This window comes from Callorhinchus milii, unplaced genomic scaffold (genome assembly GCF_018977255.1).
Source record: "Callorhinchus milii isolate IMCB2004 unplaced genomic scaffold, IMCB_Cmil_1.0 Scaffold14, whole genome shotgun sequence".
NCBI lineage: Eukaryota > Metazoa > Chordata > Chondrichthyes > Chimaeriformes > Callorhinchidae > Callorhinchus > Callorhinchus milii.
In genome coordinates this window covers 7,729,479-7,744,463 of record NW_024704755.1, presented here as the reverse complement: position 1 = coordinate 7,744,463, position 14,985 = coordinate 7,729,479, and the positions used below count along the sequence as shown (strand labels likewise).

Here is a 14,985-nt window from a genome sequence, read left to right as displayed (position 1 = left end):
CAAAAGCTAAACCAGTGCATTTGGAATGACCCGAAGCAATAACGTGGGACACACGTACCCGCTGGTACCAAGTACCTTTTTCTTTGGAAAAGAGCCCCCCCTTTTTTTTTGTAACGCAGGAGGATGGAGAAAGGTCAACATCCCCACAAAAAAAGGTGCCCATCTGTTGCAGACGTGCACCTCGAGGGATCAGCGGAGAAATGGGAATAATAATAATAATAATCTCAGTACTGTGCGATCTTTGTGTGTGTATGTGTGTCTGTGTTTGTGTGTGTCTGTGTGTGTGTGTGTGTGTGTATGACAGTGTTCATTAAGCAGCACCAGAGCCGTTTCCCACATTATTATTGACCCCGGTGTATGTGTGTGTGTGTGTGTGTCTTAAAGCAAGTGAAATCCAAACTATTGCATTCTTTTTTAAAAAAAACCCACACACACTCAAGTACTCGTTGCCGAGGAAGAAGTTGTGTGTGTGTGTGTGTGTGTGTGTAAAAAAAAACCCAACAGAGGAGGGGGAGGAGGAGGGATGGTGTTTGCTCGGCTTCTCCGTGTTGTTCAGTGGTTTATTGTTCGCCTTTAGAGACTGTTATGTCTCTAAATCGTGGTGGCGGTGTGTGTGTGTGTGTGTGTGTACGTGATTTGTCATCTCTCCCTCTCTCGCTCTCTCTCCCTCTCTCTGCGATCGCGACTTCTGTACGAATGCGCGTGGAATTTCAACTCAACTGTGAACGCCCCCCACCCACCCACACCCACCCACCCCCACCCACCCTCTGTGTGTGTGTGTGTGTGTGACCCACCCCAGCCCATCCCCTTTGGGGAAGGGGGTGTTGGTGGGTGGGTGTGTGGGGGGGGGGGGGGGGGGCTGGTTGGCAAAAGTGTTGAGCCTGAGAACACCCCCTCCCTCCCACCTCTCCATCACCACCACCCCCCACCCCCCCCCCCCCCCACCTTTTCGAAGGCGTAAAAATACCAGGCGCAAAATTGGGCATTCGTAGAGGATCACGTTCGCAAATGGGTCCCACGTTTTTTAATTAATTTTCCGAGAGAGAGAGAGTGAGAGAGAGAGAGAGAGGGATATGGATTGGAACGTAACGCTGACGTCGCGACGAGTAAATCTCCCCAGTGCAGTATTGTGACTGAGACCCTACTGTACATCACCATCATCATCATCACCACCACCACCATCATCATCATCGTCGTCTTTGACAGTCACCTCTTATCTTATCCAATTTTGATCCTAAAACTGCATCTTTACGAAACTTGTCGCAACCTTTTTTTTAAAAAAAAAGAGGGGCCAGAAGTCCGTTCCCGGAGGGAGGGCAACGTTGCGTGATTTTTAAGGTAAAGCCAAACCCAAAAAGAAATACGACGTCTTAACGCTAACAAAACTTTTCTTCCTTTCCCACCACCACTCACTCTCTCACTCTCTCACTCACTCACTCTCACACACACCCTCCCTCCCTCCCTCCCTCTCCTCCTCATCTCTCCTTTTTTTTTGTCTCCCCCCCCACCCTCCCCACCTCCAAAAAAAGAAGAAAGTTAACAGACCTGCAAATCAGAAACCTAAGTATTGCAATTAGACGGGAATTGTTTGTGAGAGCTTTGCATTCCAAGGCTGGTCTCAGGGGTTATTAGCACAATAGAGGGATTTCTCTCTCTTTTTTCACTCTCTTCCTCTCTCTCTTTCTTTCTCTCTCCCTCTATCTCTCTCTCTCTCTCTCTCTCTTTCTCTCTCTGCTTCTCGCTGTAAGCCTGAGAGATCTCTTTTTTTGTCGGTCCACTTTTCCCCCAAAAAAACTTTCCTCCTAATCTGTGCAGGTGAGATTGTGTGGTGGAATTCGTGTTTCCCAGAGAGAGAGAGAGAGAGACAGAGAGACAGAGACACTCACAGAGACAGAGACACACACACAGAGAGACAGAGACACACACAGAGAGACAGAGACACACACAGAGAGACAGAGACACACACAGAGAACAGAGTCACAGACAGAGACACACAGAGACAGACAGACAGACAGAGACAGAGAGATCCGTAACGCTGTCAGTTTCAAATCCGATTGCGCTTTAAGCGAACACTTTGCGAGTTCAAAGCCAGCAAAGCAAACAGCAAAGGGCTTTTTCTCCCCCCTGTTTACAGCCACAATAGAGTACTGCAGCTTTTTTTTTGACCGTACAGCAGTTTGCAAACCCCCAACACCCCCCCCCCCCCCACCACCCCCGACTCCATCCCAACCCAACCCTGACCCCCCCCCCCCCCCCCCACTCCTCACGCCTTTAAATTATGCAAAGATCATTTGTTCTTGGCTGTTAAAAGCTCGACACTTTCTCTGTCTCTATGTCTCTCATATTTATCGATACACCCCCCACACACCCCACTCACCACCTCACTCACTATTCTCTCTCTCTCTCTCTCTCCTCGGGGTGTTGGATTAGAACAAAAGGCTACTTTTTTTAATATTGAAGAGACATATCGCTCAGGAGTTTGATCTCGTTTGTATATTGGGGGGGGGGGGGGGGTTGGGGGTGTGGGGGGGTGAGTGGTTTGGGAGGAACTTGAATGTATTTCTTTTAAGAAAAGTTGCCAGTGATCGTTAAGTGGAAGAAGTGGGTGGATAATTTTTTTCTGGTGGGGAGGTGGGAGGGGAGTGTGTGTGTGTGTGTGTGGGGTGGGGGGGGGGGGGGGGGGTGGGGGGTGAGGAAGACTTCAATCAGTTGAGTCGTTTCAGTTTCAGACCCTCCGTTCTCAGTTGACAAGCGTTTTGAGGCTGTTTCGCTCATGATGTCATCGTGATCTTTGGGAGTGCAAATGTCTCCTGATCTCCACCATTAAACGCACGGGTGATCCGGTTGATAATGATAGCATTGCCGTCTTCTGCACTCCCACACAGACCCGAGCCCCCGTGAATTAGCATCTCTTGACCAGAGAGGGGAGTATGATGGCTTAGAGCGGCCCCTGGATCCTCTCTCTCTCTCTCTCTCTCTTTCTCTCCCCACCCCCCCCCCACCCCCACCACCTCCCCTCTCTCCCTCTCTCCACACCCCACGTCCGATCTTTACCCTGGAATGAAAGGAACATTGACAGGTTTTATCTGCTGGTCAAGAAGGTTACTGTAGGGGGTGGGTGGGGGTGAGGGGTGGGAGGAGATGGGAGATCTGGAAGCGAACCTGCAGTTAGTTTCCTTTCCCCGTATATCCAGGCGGTCAGACAGAGAGCCCGAGGGGTGTGTGTGTGTGTGTGTGTGTGACTAAGTCACAAGTCCGATAAGAAACTCGTAGCACTTACAGAGGAGGGAAGAGAAGAGGAGGGAAGGAACGTGCGCTGTGTGTGTGTGTGTGTGTGTGTGGGGTTTATGAATGGGGCAAAGTTACGGCATTTCCTTTGCTGTGTGTCCCGATGTCGGCGTCAGTCGCAAGTGTTGCGCCGTTGTGTCACACACTTCGGGACATCTCCCCATTGAATTAAGAAGTACCCGCGTTAGCATTCATCACCCGAGGTCTCATCTCTGTGTCTGTCCGGGTTCGGGGTGCGCGACACTTCGGGTGTGAGGTCCGAAATCGTGTTGCAACTCTCTCCGTGTCTGTCCCCGCAGTTTGGGTTACCAGAGACGGGGTTTATAATTCACAGCTGCTTTCGAAACTCAATGCACATGCAAAGGTGAAGCTTCTTATTTTATTTTTGGCGGTTCATTCTTTTGCATCGATTTGCTGGAGAGTCGTGTCAGACTTCGTTTAGCGAAAGGCACAGCCATCCTCGTAGTCTCCCCCCCATCCCCCCACCCCCCCACCCCACCCCTCTCCCTCTCCATCCCAACAGATGAAAATGACAACACTTAACTTTAACTTCATCACCACTGTGAGCAACGAGGAATGTCTAACATTGCAAATGCACCTTTGAGAGTCGGTCCGGTTTACCTGCAACAAATGTGAGGGCGGATCATTCTCAAATGCCCAACACTGGTGAGATTTGACTTCAGCTTCAATGAAGTCGAGGTCTATGTGTTCGGGATCTAACGTGGCAGATTTTTTTTTTAACCCCCCCCCCCCCCCACCCCTCCCCCTACTCTGGCAGTAAGTTGTGCCAAATAATGGGTAGTTTTATGCATTCTTTTAATTAAACTGTCGACCCAGCAGAACAAAACTACTGGTTTGACTTTTCAGGAGGAGTTCTTAAGATACTGTCAATCAAATCTCCTATCTCGAGTTTAGTGAGACCCCCTCATTTCTCAAGTGCCTCCTGAATGAAATGAATGAAATCCTGGATGAAAACACTTTTTTTTTTCTGGGGGTGGGGGGGAGAAACTGTTCAACTTGTTCAGGTTGAATGCCATTCCAGCTGATTCCTGCTGTTTTGAACATGGGGTAGTAGTGGATGGTGCTTATAGACCAGTCAGCTGTGGTCTGGTCTGTCTCATTCACTCAGTGAATGGTGATAAATGACCAACCTGTAAAGCAAAGCAAAGATATTGTCCAAAAAGATTAACCTCAGGGGAAAAAAGGGTTAGTCACATTAAACTATTTCCTGACATTTAAAAAAAACAATGTGCTCAGCTGTGGGTGATTTTCATTCATGAGCAGTGAAGACATGAAGTTCCTCTTTCTGTCCTTGAGATGTTGATATTTTCATCTGTAGCATTGATTCATTGAGGAACGCTGTTCCGTGAGAGATTTGCACTGCGAGTGCATCTCTGTTTCAGGGAGAATTATTCCCATGCACCTTTCAAACATCATCATCAAAAGGTGATTTTGATTGATTTGGGTGCTTCTTTTTGCCCACAAAATATTCACTTCACAGTATATTCTGTGAAGTGCTTTGAGATGTCTCAACGACGTGATAAGGCACTGTATCAAATGCAAGGCGTATTATTATTATTATTCTTTTTCCGATCGCAAAGCTGCATCGTGTACTCGTGTATAGAATCTGGAGATATTGCCAAATGTAGTCTTTTGTGGCTGAGTGGCCCAGTTGCTACGATTTATACTCAGACGCTTCCCACACAGGGATTTGACAGTGTTGGCTTGTTCGTCAGGTACAGCACTGAGACAGTGCAAGATACCCAGCTGACAAGAGTAATGGAAATATAGTGGGGGTCTGACTCAGAAACCATTTCAGCACCCCCTATTGACTAAACTTGAAACTGCAAGGATAGAAGTTGCGAACATGCCTATGGTCACCTGGCGACTCTTTCGCTTGTGGAATAGAAGCTGTTTAAAAACTGCATTACTTTCATTAATTTACTCTAAACGGCCATTTGTAGTTTCCCTGATAACTCCTACGGGCTACTTTATACTTTATACTTGATGCAGGCCACTGAATCCCGTAGTGTTGTTTATTGTGTTCCTTCAACGTGGAAATAAATTTTGCAAACTAAAGAGGCTGTGTCTTACACTTATAAAAACAAACCTTCAGGATATCTTTCTCATAATAGTTTGATATTATCGTAACAAACGTGTCCAATAATGCTGAGTGATTAAAGACCTTGCTACCTCATGTGTACAAACTGCAGGATTGTGTCACGACCGAAACTACTTTGTTGCAAGGCACTGAAAACAAATACCAACAAATGAGTGCTGGGAGTCGACAAGAATGACTGCTAGCCGAAACCATAGCAACTCACGCCTAATAACCGCCTCTAAGGTTTCTGTAGCGGCAGCCGCACGAACAAAAGCACGCTCCTGCTACATAGCTGACGCAATGTAAGAATCACGCATCCTCATGTTGGCTCTCAGTGTCTGCGAGCATCCTACCCGTCTCCGTGGCAACCGTGGAACTACTTCATAGTATTCTGCTGTGCACAGAAAAAGACTGCCGTACCAGACCCCAATGTTCGTGACTAAAACGGAAAATTTCTTTTGCACTTTCAGCAAAATAATATGAAGCTGGAAAAGATGCTTGGTATAAATGGTACTTGGCAAAGTTGTTGAGCATTACAGTTGAATCTTAAAGGGAGATCTCTGTAAATTCACATGGTAATTGTTCATTTGTGTTATTTGAACTACTTTCATGGTTCAGTTGTGCAACAAATGTAGTATTCAGTGACTTTTTCTCTAGTTTTTTTAACCCCACTTTCTCCTTCTTGTAGATACATTGTGCATTCTGTTTCTGGAGTTTTCACCTTATATTGTTCCATCTTTGTTGCTTTGTCCATAATCTATATCCTACGGTTGGGTTTTTATTAATAATAAAAATTATTATAATCCCGTTCCAGATCAAGATCAGAATTTCAGGCTGGACTGTTATTTGAACTCACTTTCACTCACTAAACGGATGTTTTGTAGGTTCTTTGATGGATTACTGGGGTGGGGGGTGCAGGGGTGGGGAGGTGAGAAAGGATTAGGTGATGGAGAACATGATAAAGTAATCCCCACCATGATTTATCTGAAGAAGGAAGACAGGGAGGCTGGAAGGTGGTAATAAAAAGAGCTTAAAAAACGAAGCCCCCAACAATGTTCCAGAAATTATTTTGATTTCATGTAGGGTTAATAACTCCATCCATCTGCTCAGCTTATTGTTTCATTTGATTGCTGTCTATTAATAGACATTGACATCGCCACACCCCCCGCCCCCCCCCCCACCCATCTCTTCCTCGCTTGGTGTGTGATCCCGTCACTATGAAGCACTTTGAGAATTTATCTGACATGAAGGGTGATATGTAGGTGCAAGTTGTCATTGTCTATTACTATTTTGAAACTATTTGATCCGAGGTGGAACCTCTTCTTTTCCTGTTGCCTTCAATCTGTCATTGTTCCTGCATTTATTCTCTTTTGCTGCTTCTCTAATTCCTATTCCTCTTGATCTTTAGCTGATGTTTATTAATCTATGGCATCCTAAAGTGTTTCCTGCCTGCTTTAAACTGAAGCACACAATATGTTTACATATAGACCATTGTATACGTAGCCATTCGAGAAATGATGGATTCCTTTTGAATCCTTTACAGGACCAGCTAAACATGATCAGAAAGCCATATGTTTATACGTTAATAAAACTTGCATTTGATGTAAGGCCTTCCCACATTACAATGTCTCAAACTGCTTCATACAATATTATGTTATTAGTGTATTCACGTTTAGTATGTAGGTAAATATAGCAACTAATTTAAATCAGCAATGACCCACATCAGCAATGATTACATTTTTTTTGTCTGTGTGGTTGAGGGAGAAGTACATAGTAACTGTGAGGAAACAGACCATGGTCTCATCGAGTCCATGCCAGTGTTTGTATAAATATACATGGGCTCCACTTCTCCTAATCCTTTCTCCTATATCCCACTAATTCCTTCTCCCTCCTATAAATATTGGCACAGGGAGAACTCCCTGATCTTCAACATAGCCCCAAGGTAGCTTTATTAACATTGTCCTGAACCAACAAGTAAATGGTTGAACATTCACTTATGGTTCAGAGAATGGATATGAAAGGAATCAACTCTGATTCGATGGGCAAAAGTAAGAAAATGGAAAGTAAATTAAAGTTGGCAATGGTATGTTTATCTAAAGATCTCTTATAATTTCTAGTGTTTAGGAATTGCAAAAGTCACTATATCCTTTATTTCTGTTGCAGAATTTTATAAATGCTGTAAAAGTTGTTTTACTGCAGAATCTAATTGAAAGATCCAAATCACTTGTTGATTACCCAAGTCATTTTGTAATATTTTCAACATTCAGTAATCGTGTATTCTGGTATACTTTAAACCAAAAATCATACTGCATTTCACCTCCTCTCCATATTACAAAAATACTATAATATAACACCATGATATCTTTTCAAAGCAATTACTCCAATTCTAAATGTTATTAATCTTAAGGACTGTTGTATTAAATACCATTGTGAAGCCTATTAAGTATTGCATTTATATTTTAAATAATAAATAAAATAAAAGGTATGTACAGATATTTTCTCTGGGACGTAGAGGGGACAAAGGCTTCAACCAATGCACTATTGGCTTTCATGCATTTTTCTCCTGTTTTCTTCCATTCTTCTTCCTTTGCAGGTTTCTTGCCAAGATCCAACCTCCTCCAGCTATGAGGGTGGGTTAGTCTGGGATGTGGACCTTGGTGTGATCGCTATTCGTCAAAGTTATTCTACAACTGGCCATCAAGAGGTAGGATTTAATCAGGGTGAGATGATTGATGTCAAATTTTCCATTAACACAACGCACATTGCTTTCAGTAAAATCCCGAGCAGGACAGTTGCTAAGGCTTGTTCACGCTGGGAATGGGATTCGGGGGCTGTGTTGCTATTTGGCATTCTGTGCTATGTGCGGGACATCATAAAAGCCAGGACATGCTTCATTGCAAAAAAATGACATCATTAGACTTTCACTGGAAATTTCAGCACATCTCAAATTAAGGGTGAGGTGGGAGGCACAGACCTTTCTTTTCCCTTGTAGGCTAATCCAGATGTCCAACACTTGTTAGACGTCTGATTGACATCTGCAGTTTTCAAGAAAAGCAAATATATTGTGTGTGAGGGAAGGAGCAGGGTAACTCTGGGTCACTGTTCAGAGGTCACCGACCATGGATTTAAAAATAAGTGACACCGCAGGCAGATATGCTGAATTTTATATTCTCCTGAGCACTTGAGACAGTTCTCATTCGTAATAGAATAAAGCACATCGCTGACAAAGTGTGAACATCCAGCAGGATTTTAACTATGAGCAGATTCACGTAAAGTGAGTCACTTAGTCACTTAGTTTCAGTCTAATGCAAACCAGCATGTGAGTCAAGTTAGCAGTTTTCATCAAACTCCGCGGATTGTGACTTAAAATGGAGGGAGTGGGGAATCCCTTGCTAATGTTTGAGCTTCATTTGCTCAATACATACACAGGAAACTAGTATAAGTGACACAGATTTGGGATTCAGCAAATATTTTGAAAGCACGGCAAAGCTTCCTCAATCATTTGTTGCTTTCTGTTTCCAAAGACGTCCAACCAAATGGTGTAATTAGTTTAAATTCTTGGGCCCCAAAACCGCACAACTGTTTTCAGTTTTCTGTTAAGTTGCCTGAGAGATCAATGGTCTTCCCAACTCCTTAGATGTACAGGCAAAGTATCCAATGATTGTGGTGGTTTAAAACGTTTACATGCTCTACAGATGTAACCATAAATGTTTTATTTTGTGTCAGCAAAGGACTGTAAGTTCTCATCGAAAACATTGATGTGGGGCATTGCGTGTGTACGTGTGTGTGCATAAATATAATAAAGATATAATGACGTTGATGTATGTAAATGTGAATATAAATACAGCTTTAAGCAGGCCAGTAGTGGAAGTGGATCAGGACTTGACTCCTATTCAAAATATATTGACTTGGGGATGCTGGACCTCGTTCACCTTAACTTGTCAGTTTTTGGCTGTGTTGCTGGATGGAGTACCATGGGATTGCAGGACATTCCATTTCAAGGGTGCGGGGGAGAAATCTGGCAATAATCTAATTTTCTGAACGTGAATTTCATCTCCTGCTGGCTGATCCGAGAGCAGCATTGATTGAAGCCCTGCAGAAATTGACGGCAGGGACCATCTTGGTTTCTCTTCTTGGAGGTGGGCATGTGGTAGCCTGCAAGGGAAGAAATCATGCAGAAAATAGGAACAGGGGGTGGGGGGGTGGTGGGAAATAGGAGTAATTGAGAATGAACAATTACATTTTCTGAAACGTGGAACAGTTATAGTGCACATAGCACAAGCAAGGGAGGGAATTCTGGTTAATAAGTAAAACAGAGGTTCATTACAATATCTTACAGTTTTTATATTGTCTAGCATTCTGTTTTTAGATGGCCTCATGTAAATTTATTGTTTTTAATTATCTTGAGAATATGAGACTGTGAGAGACTAGGCTTCTTGGGTAATTGGATTATCCTGTATAAATATGTATATAAATTAAAGTAAAATAATGATAAAAAGAACTACTGCAGTACAAAGGGAGATTCTAAGCACACTATATGTAGAATATGTTGCAAAATTCATCTGAGGTCAATAATTCTCTGTACTAACCGCAGTATTTGTATTCTGAGATTCACACCACATACTGATGGTCTTCTTTTTATTGTTATTTATTGCTAAAACTTATTAAGTTTTGCTGTTAAATATAGTTATGAATAATTTAATAACTAGCAAAGGGTAGTACATAAAAAGAATAAAAATGCTCCTGCTTGAATCTGCTTAATAAGTATGCTACATTAATATTATATAAATGCATGTTCGGTTAGTAGCATTGTTGCACTGCGGCGGTACTGATTTAGGCGTTATTGATCATTCTTTGAACGTTTTTAAATCAATATGAAGCTGTTATCAACAAAGCTAATCAAATACTTGGTTGAGATATTTGAATAGTTGAAAGAAGATATTCTAACCTTGTGTCAATCATTGGTGAAGCTGCATTGGAAATACTGTGTGCAGTTTTGGATGATCTCTCTTTAAAAGGGCATTGATGCATTAGAGAGAGTATATAGAGGAGCACACTTAGGGCTCTAAGTTGTAAGGGAAGACGAATGTTAGCTGGACTAGTTTTCATTGGAGAAAATAAGAGTAGAGGGTGACGTGATTTAGGTCTTTGCAATGCTGAGAAACAGAGATGATGTCCATGTAAACCAACTGTTTACATTGTTAGTGCAGAACTTGAGGACATATGTTTAAAATGATCAAGTCATGAGCGAGATTTGAAATGAGAAATTCTTTTCATGCAGTAGTGAATCCGTTGGAAGAGACTCCGAGGGAAAGAAATTCTTCAACTCTGATCCCTGACCATATAACCAATATCTTAGCCAAGTTGTAAATTCACCTCTATCCTTTGGGGACATGTTTGGCCTCCACAGAGTGCTTGTTTGGAATAGTCAACTCATTGTAGGTAAACATGAGGAAAGAGGGAAGTGCTACCACTCCCCCCTGCAGCATGTTTAGTTAGTTAGTTGGTATGTACACCAGCTGTACCACGGAGGTTAATAAAATTGCAAAATAACGACAATCATGCATAATTCCTCTGAATGCGCCGCAGCTTGTATAAATGCAACATAATATGAGGAAAAATAGCAAAACTAACAGTTCATAATAATACTAATTGAAATTGCATGATTTCAAAGCAGATTACATGGTGTTTTGGTAGTTCATCGACAGCTTCTAAAAATGCAGAAGAGCAGAAATGTAAGCTAAACTGTTAAATTTGCTGACTTCTCAACCGCTGTTACCCATCACTTGATTTTCCAATTGTTTCTTCTCATTGCTAGCTCCCAAATCAAAACGCCTTCACTGCATGGGTAATCCACTTCCGAATAGGAACCGAGCCATTGGCAGTGCAGCAGTCTTGGCGTCTCTCACCCTGGCGAGGTAACAGCTGAGGTCATGGAGCTCAGAATGGGCTCCATTCCCCCTCAGGTGGAGATTGAAAGAAACAAATGGGGGCAAAAAAAAAACCCTCAACGCTTTAATTTTTCAAATCCACAGAAATTTAAGCAGCTACGTCCAGCTTGCAAACTTCAAGTAAACCCCCCATTAAGATAATTTCCCAAAACCCAAGGGGAGGTGGATTTACAACGAGAAAATTGGAGCCAGTTGTAATTTTTTTTATTAACAATCCTAATTACAAAGGAAGCATTAGGTAAAGACAGATAAACATTTCAGATTTAACTTCCGTTTGTATTCATTTCCATTTTGACAACCAGGTTCTGTTTTCTGTTTTGCTTAAACAAGATCATTGAGGACTGCTTTATTACACGTTTTGTTTTTGGCAAGAAAAAAAAGTATTTTTAGCAGGAGAAGCATGTCATTATGATATTTTCTTTCTAATGAGCAACAAGTTTGTGGTTGGTTTAGCACGGCCTGGCTGTGGAAGGGCTTTTAAAACAGAATTTCGAGTCACACAGCATAATTCAGTCCTCACGCTTGTTTGCAGTTGAAAGCACCGACAGTTTGAATGGGAGATTAAGAAGTACAGCAAATAAGTCCTGAAACATTTTAACCATGACATCAAGAAGTCTGAGTAGGCTCTTGGAGGAGTTAGAAATATTCACTTCTTTCACAACTACGCTAATATTCTTGCTAACCACCCACTTGTTCCTCATCTCCTTTTCCTCTCTCACTTACTGACTAAAAATAGTTTTGTTATTTTGTTGCATGGTTTTCCTCTAACAATGAAAATGAAGCAAAAATTCAAAGCTGCCATTTGTCTGCATGACATGTGGTAACATTGAAAAACATAAAGCGAGAAACATGTTTGTTCATAACCCTTTGAATGTGGCACATTCTGTCTTAACGGCATCATCATCATACATCATAAAATATAAAATAATATAAATCTAAGGTGCATCTGGTTTAAATAAGACAACTACAATATGGTTATAGTTTGGAATCAATACAAGTCATCACAGGGTTAAATGCCATGTCCCTCATACCAATGCAGACACATTGTTTTATAATATATTCATCTTATTAATGGACTACATCCTGAGCTGGCAATGATTCATTCTTTTTATACCAACTGAAATGTTGAAATCTATTATTTTGTAATGATGAGAATATCGAAAAACAGAACAGGAAAAGGTCATTCAGTCCACTGAGCCTGCTTATTCCAACCAAGCAGCTCTGGTTCACACTACTATGGACTTTCTTCTTTGGAAGGGAGTTAAGTGATGTCTCCTTGGAGCTGAACAGGCTCTAAGGTGGCGTAGCTTGGCAATGGCATGTTAGAATTGTGTCAACCCTCTGTGGTGGTCTCGGTAGTCTGATTCCTGAGCCAGGCATGTCCGTAGTACTCCAGGGCACTGCTGATAACAGATTAGCCAGCTTGGCTTTTCGGCAGGACTTGGAGGGACAGATCAATTCTTTGGAGCAGGGATTGTTCCAGCTTCTCTCTTGTTAACCCTGTGAGCCAAGGGTAGTGTGGTTCTAGCTGACCGGTAGCGGGAAGCTTGCCAGACAGCACTCTCAAATGGCTAGCTAAGCAGTTTTAGCTGATTAAACTCCAGCAATGCTCCCAACACATTTACTGGTGTCCCCAAGCCTTGGCTCTTACCAACCTGTGCCTATAATACTCTCCTGAATTAAGTTAAACAGGGCATGTCCCTCCTAAGAAAAAGTGCCAGGGTACATTTTTATTTCCCTGTGTAGATGTAGGCATAGATATGTGGAACTCCTAGTCTGATTTGGATACTCTTTGCATGGTGATGGGCTTCTGACAGACAGCTGACTAAAACAAAAACGTTACTATGGATTTGGCTCCATTTATTTAATCAACACAGACCTGCTATCACACGTGTCATTTCCAGGCCCCTATCAGGACTGGAACCCTCACAGTGTATGATTTATAATTAGAAATGCAACTGTTAATCCTTTTCATAACTGGATATTTATTCCACTTGTTTTGAAAGGAGTTAATCATTGCAACATTGAATGGTTTTGATGGAAGACTATACCAAGTATCTGCTGGTGGGCAGGGAAAGCATTTCTCTGAATGCCAAATTTTGTGTATGTTCCCTTCAGTTTTGTGCTTCGAATTTTAAGTTAAATTAGCTGCTTACATTTACATTATCTCATAATGTCTTCAGCCCACTCTGAATCTTTGTTGCATTTTCCAAAAATATAAAAACAGTTTCATTCAATCCTGCACCCCTCCTCCCCACAGACACACACCACTACCCTCTCTTACACCTCATTTTCTGAAAGTTGGGGCTAAGTTTCATTATGGTTCCATGGGGCGGGAGGGATGGAACAACAGCCCCCACTGGCCATTCTATCAGTGTGAACCTGGGCAGGGAATATTGGCAGCCTATTTAACAAGGGTAATTCTCACAACTTTGCCTGATCCTGACCTTGTGCAATGTCCATTTCAGTCAAGGTCACCGAATGACGATCAAGAGTGAAAGTCCTGGCTGACCTTTTCCACGTTCCCTCAGGTCATGCATCGCTGAAGCTAATGTGACTGCCCCAGGTGAAGGAAGTTGGTTATCTTAGTGCAGACCACACATTGAACCTAGGACCTTCTTGGTCTGCATGGCTCAGTGCCACATCATGCAGTGCATTTATCCACCTGGGAAGCTGCCAAAAAGAGTTCAATATATGCAGCTGCACTGCTTACAGATCATGAATTGTATAAATTTTAAATATATGTTAACTACTGCAAAAACATTTGAAGCAGATGAAATGAGAACCACCAAGGGAACATTTAGCTTTCACAGGTTGGCCTTTCAAGGTCTTGGGGTGACGCCGCTATTAATGTGTATGGTCTGCAGCGCGTGGATGTAAGGCAGTGGTATTTCAATGTGAGATTTATGTCTGCAACCTCGCATCAGAGTGTGTTCCACAAATTAATGTCCATGATCTCAGTTCCGCAGTTTTACATCTTATAGTGTGTCAGCAAGGCTACAAAGGAAAAAAATGAAATCACTTGTATGTGAATGGTAAACGTAAGAGGAGGATTAATAAATTATGCAAGAAAGGCATTCATTATGCCGCTAGAGACACTTTGTCAGGGTTACTGACTGTTCCACCTTTGATAATCTAAACTAAATGTAAGGATTTATCCATTTAGTTGTGTTATCTGTCTACAACGATAGAAAATGGGGATTATTTCATTAATACATTGCCAAAAAAAACTGCTTCACTTTCTTTTCCTCAGGAAAGCTTGGGAAGATTACTGCAGAATAAAGATGGTAGAACGAAAATACAGAATTTGGCTCATTGGATTCTAGTGGAGCTGGGTGAGGGTGGATGTGATGGGGTCTCGGAGCTTGGTGCGGGAGAGGACATGAGCTACAGAGTTCTGGATGATCTGCAGCTTGTGTACAACATATTTGTACAACTTTCAGACACAGGCCTTTAACTAAATGCAGCTTAATAATGAGCAAAATGTTTGGTGTATATCCTAAATATACCCTCTCCCTCGCCAACTTCAAGACCCACCTCAAGACCCTCCTTTTCGACTGTGCTTTCTATCTCCCTGCTACCCCCCCTGCCCTCCACCCTCCCCCAGCTCGGGTCCGTAACTCTGTCTGTCCAGCGCTTTGGAAC

At 42.5% G+C, this 14,985-nt stretch overlaps 1 long non-coding RNA gene across 1 annotated transcript; it reads left to right on the top strand.

The window, feature by feature from the left end:
* The first annotated feature begins 1,286 nt into the window (after window positions 1–1,286).
* On the top strand, window positions 1,287–14,631 carry LOC103176042. Its single transcript, XR_487559.2, has 3 exons — window positions 1,287–1,338; window positions 7,983–8,093; window positions 14,594–14,631. It is a non-coding gene; the product is annotated as an uncharacterized LOC103176042 (long non-coding RNA).
* The last annotated feature ends 354 nt before the right edge of the window (window positions 14,632–14,985 follow it).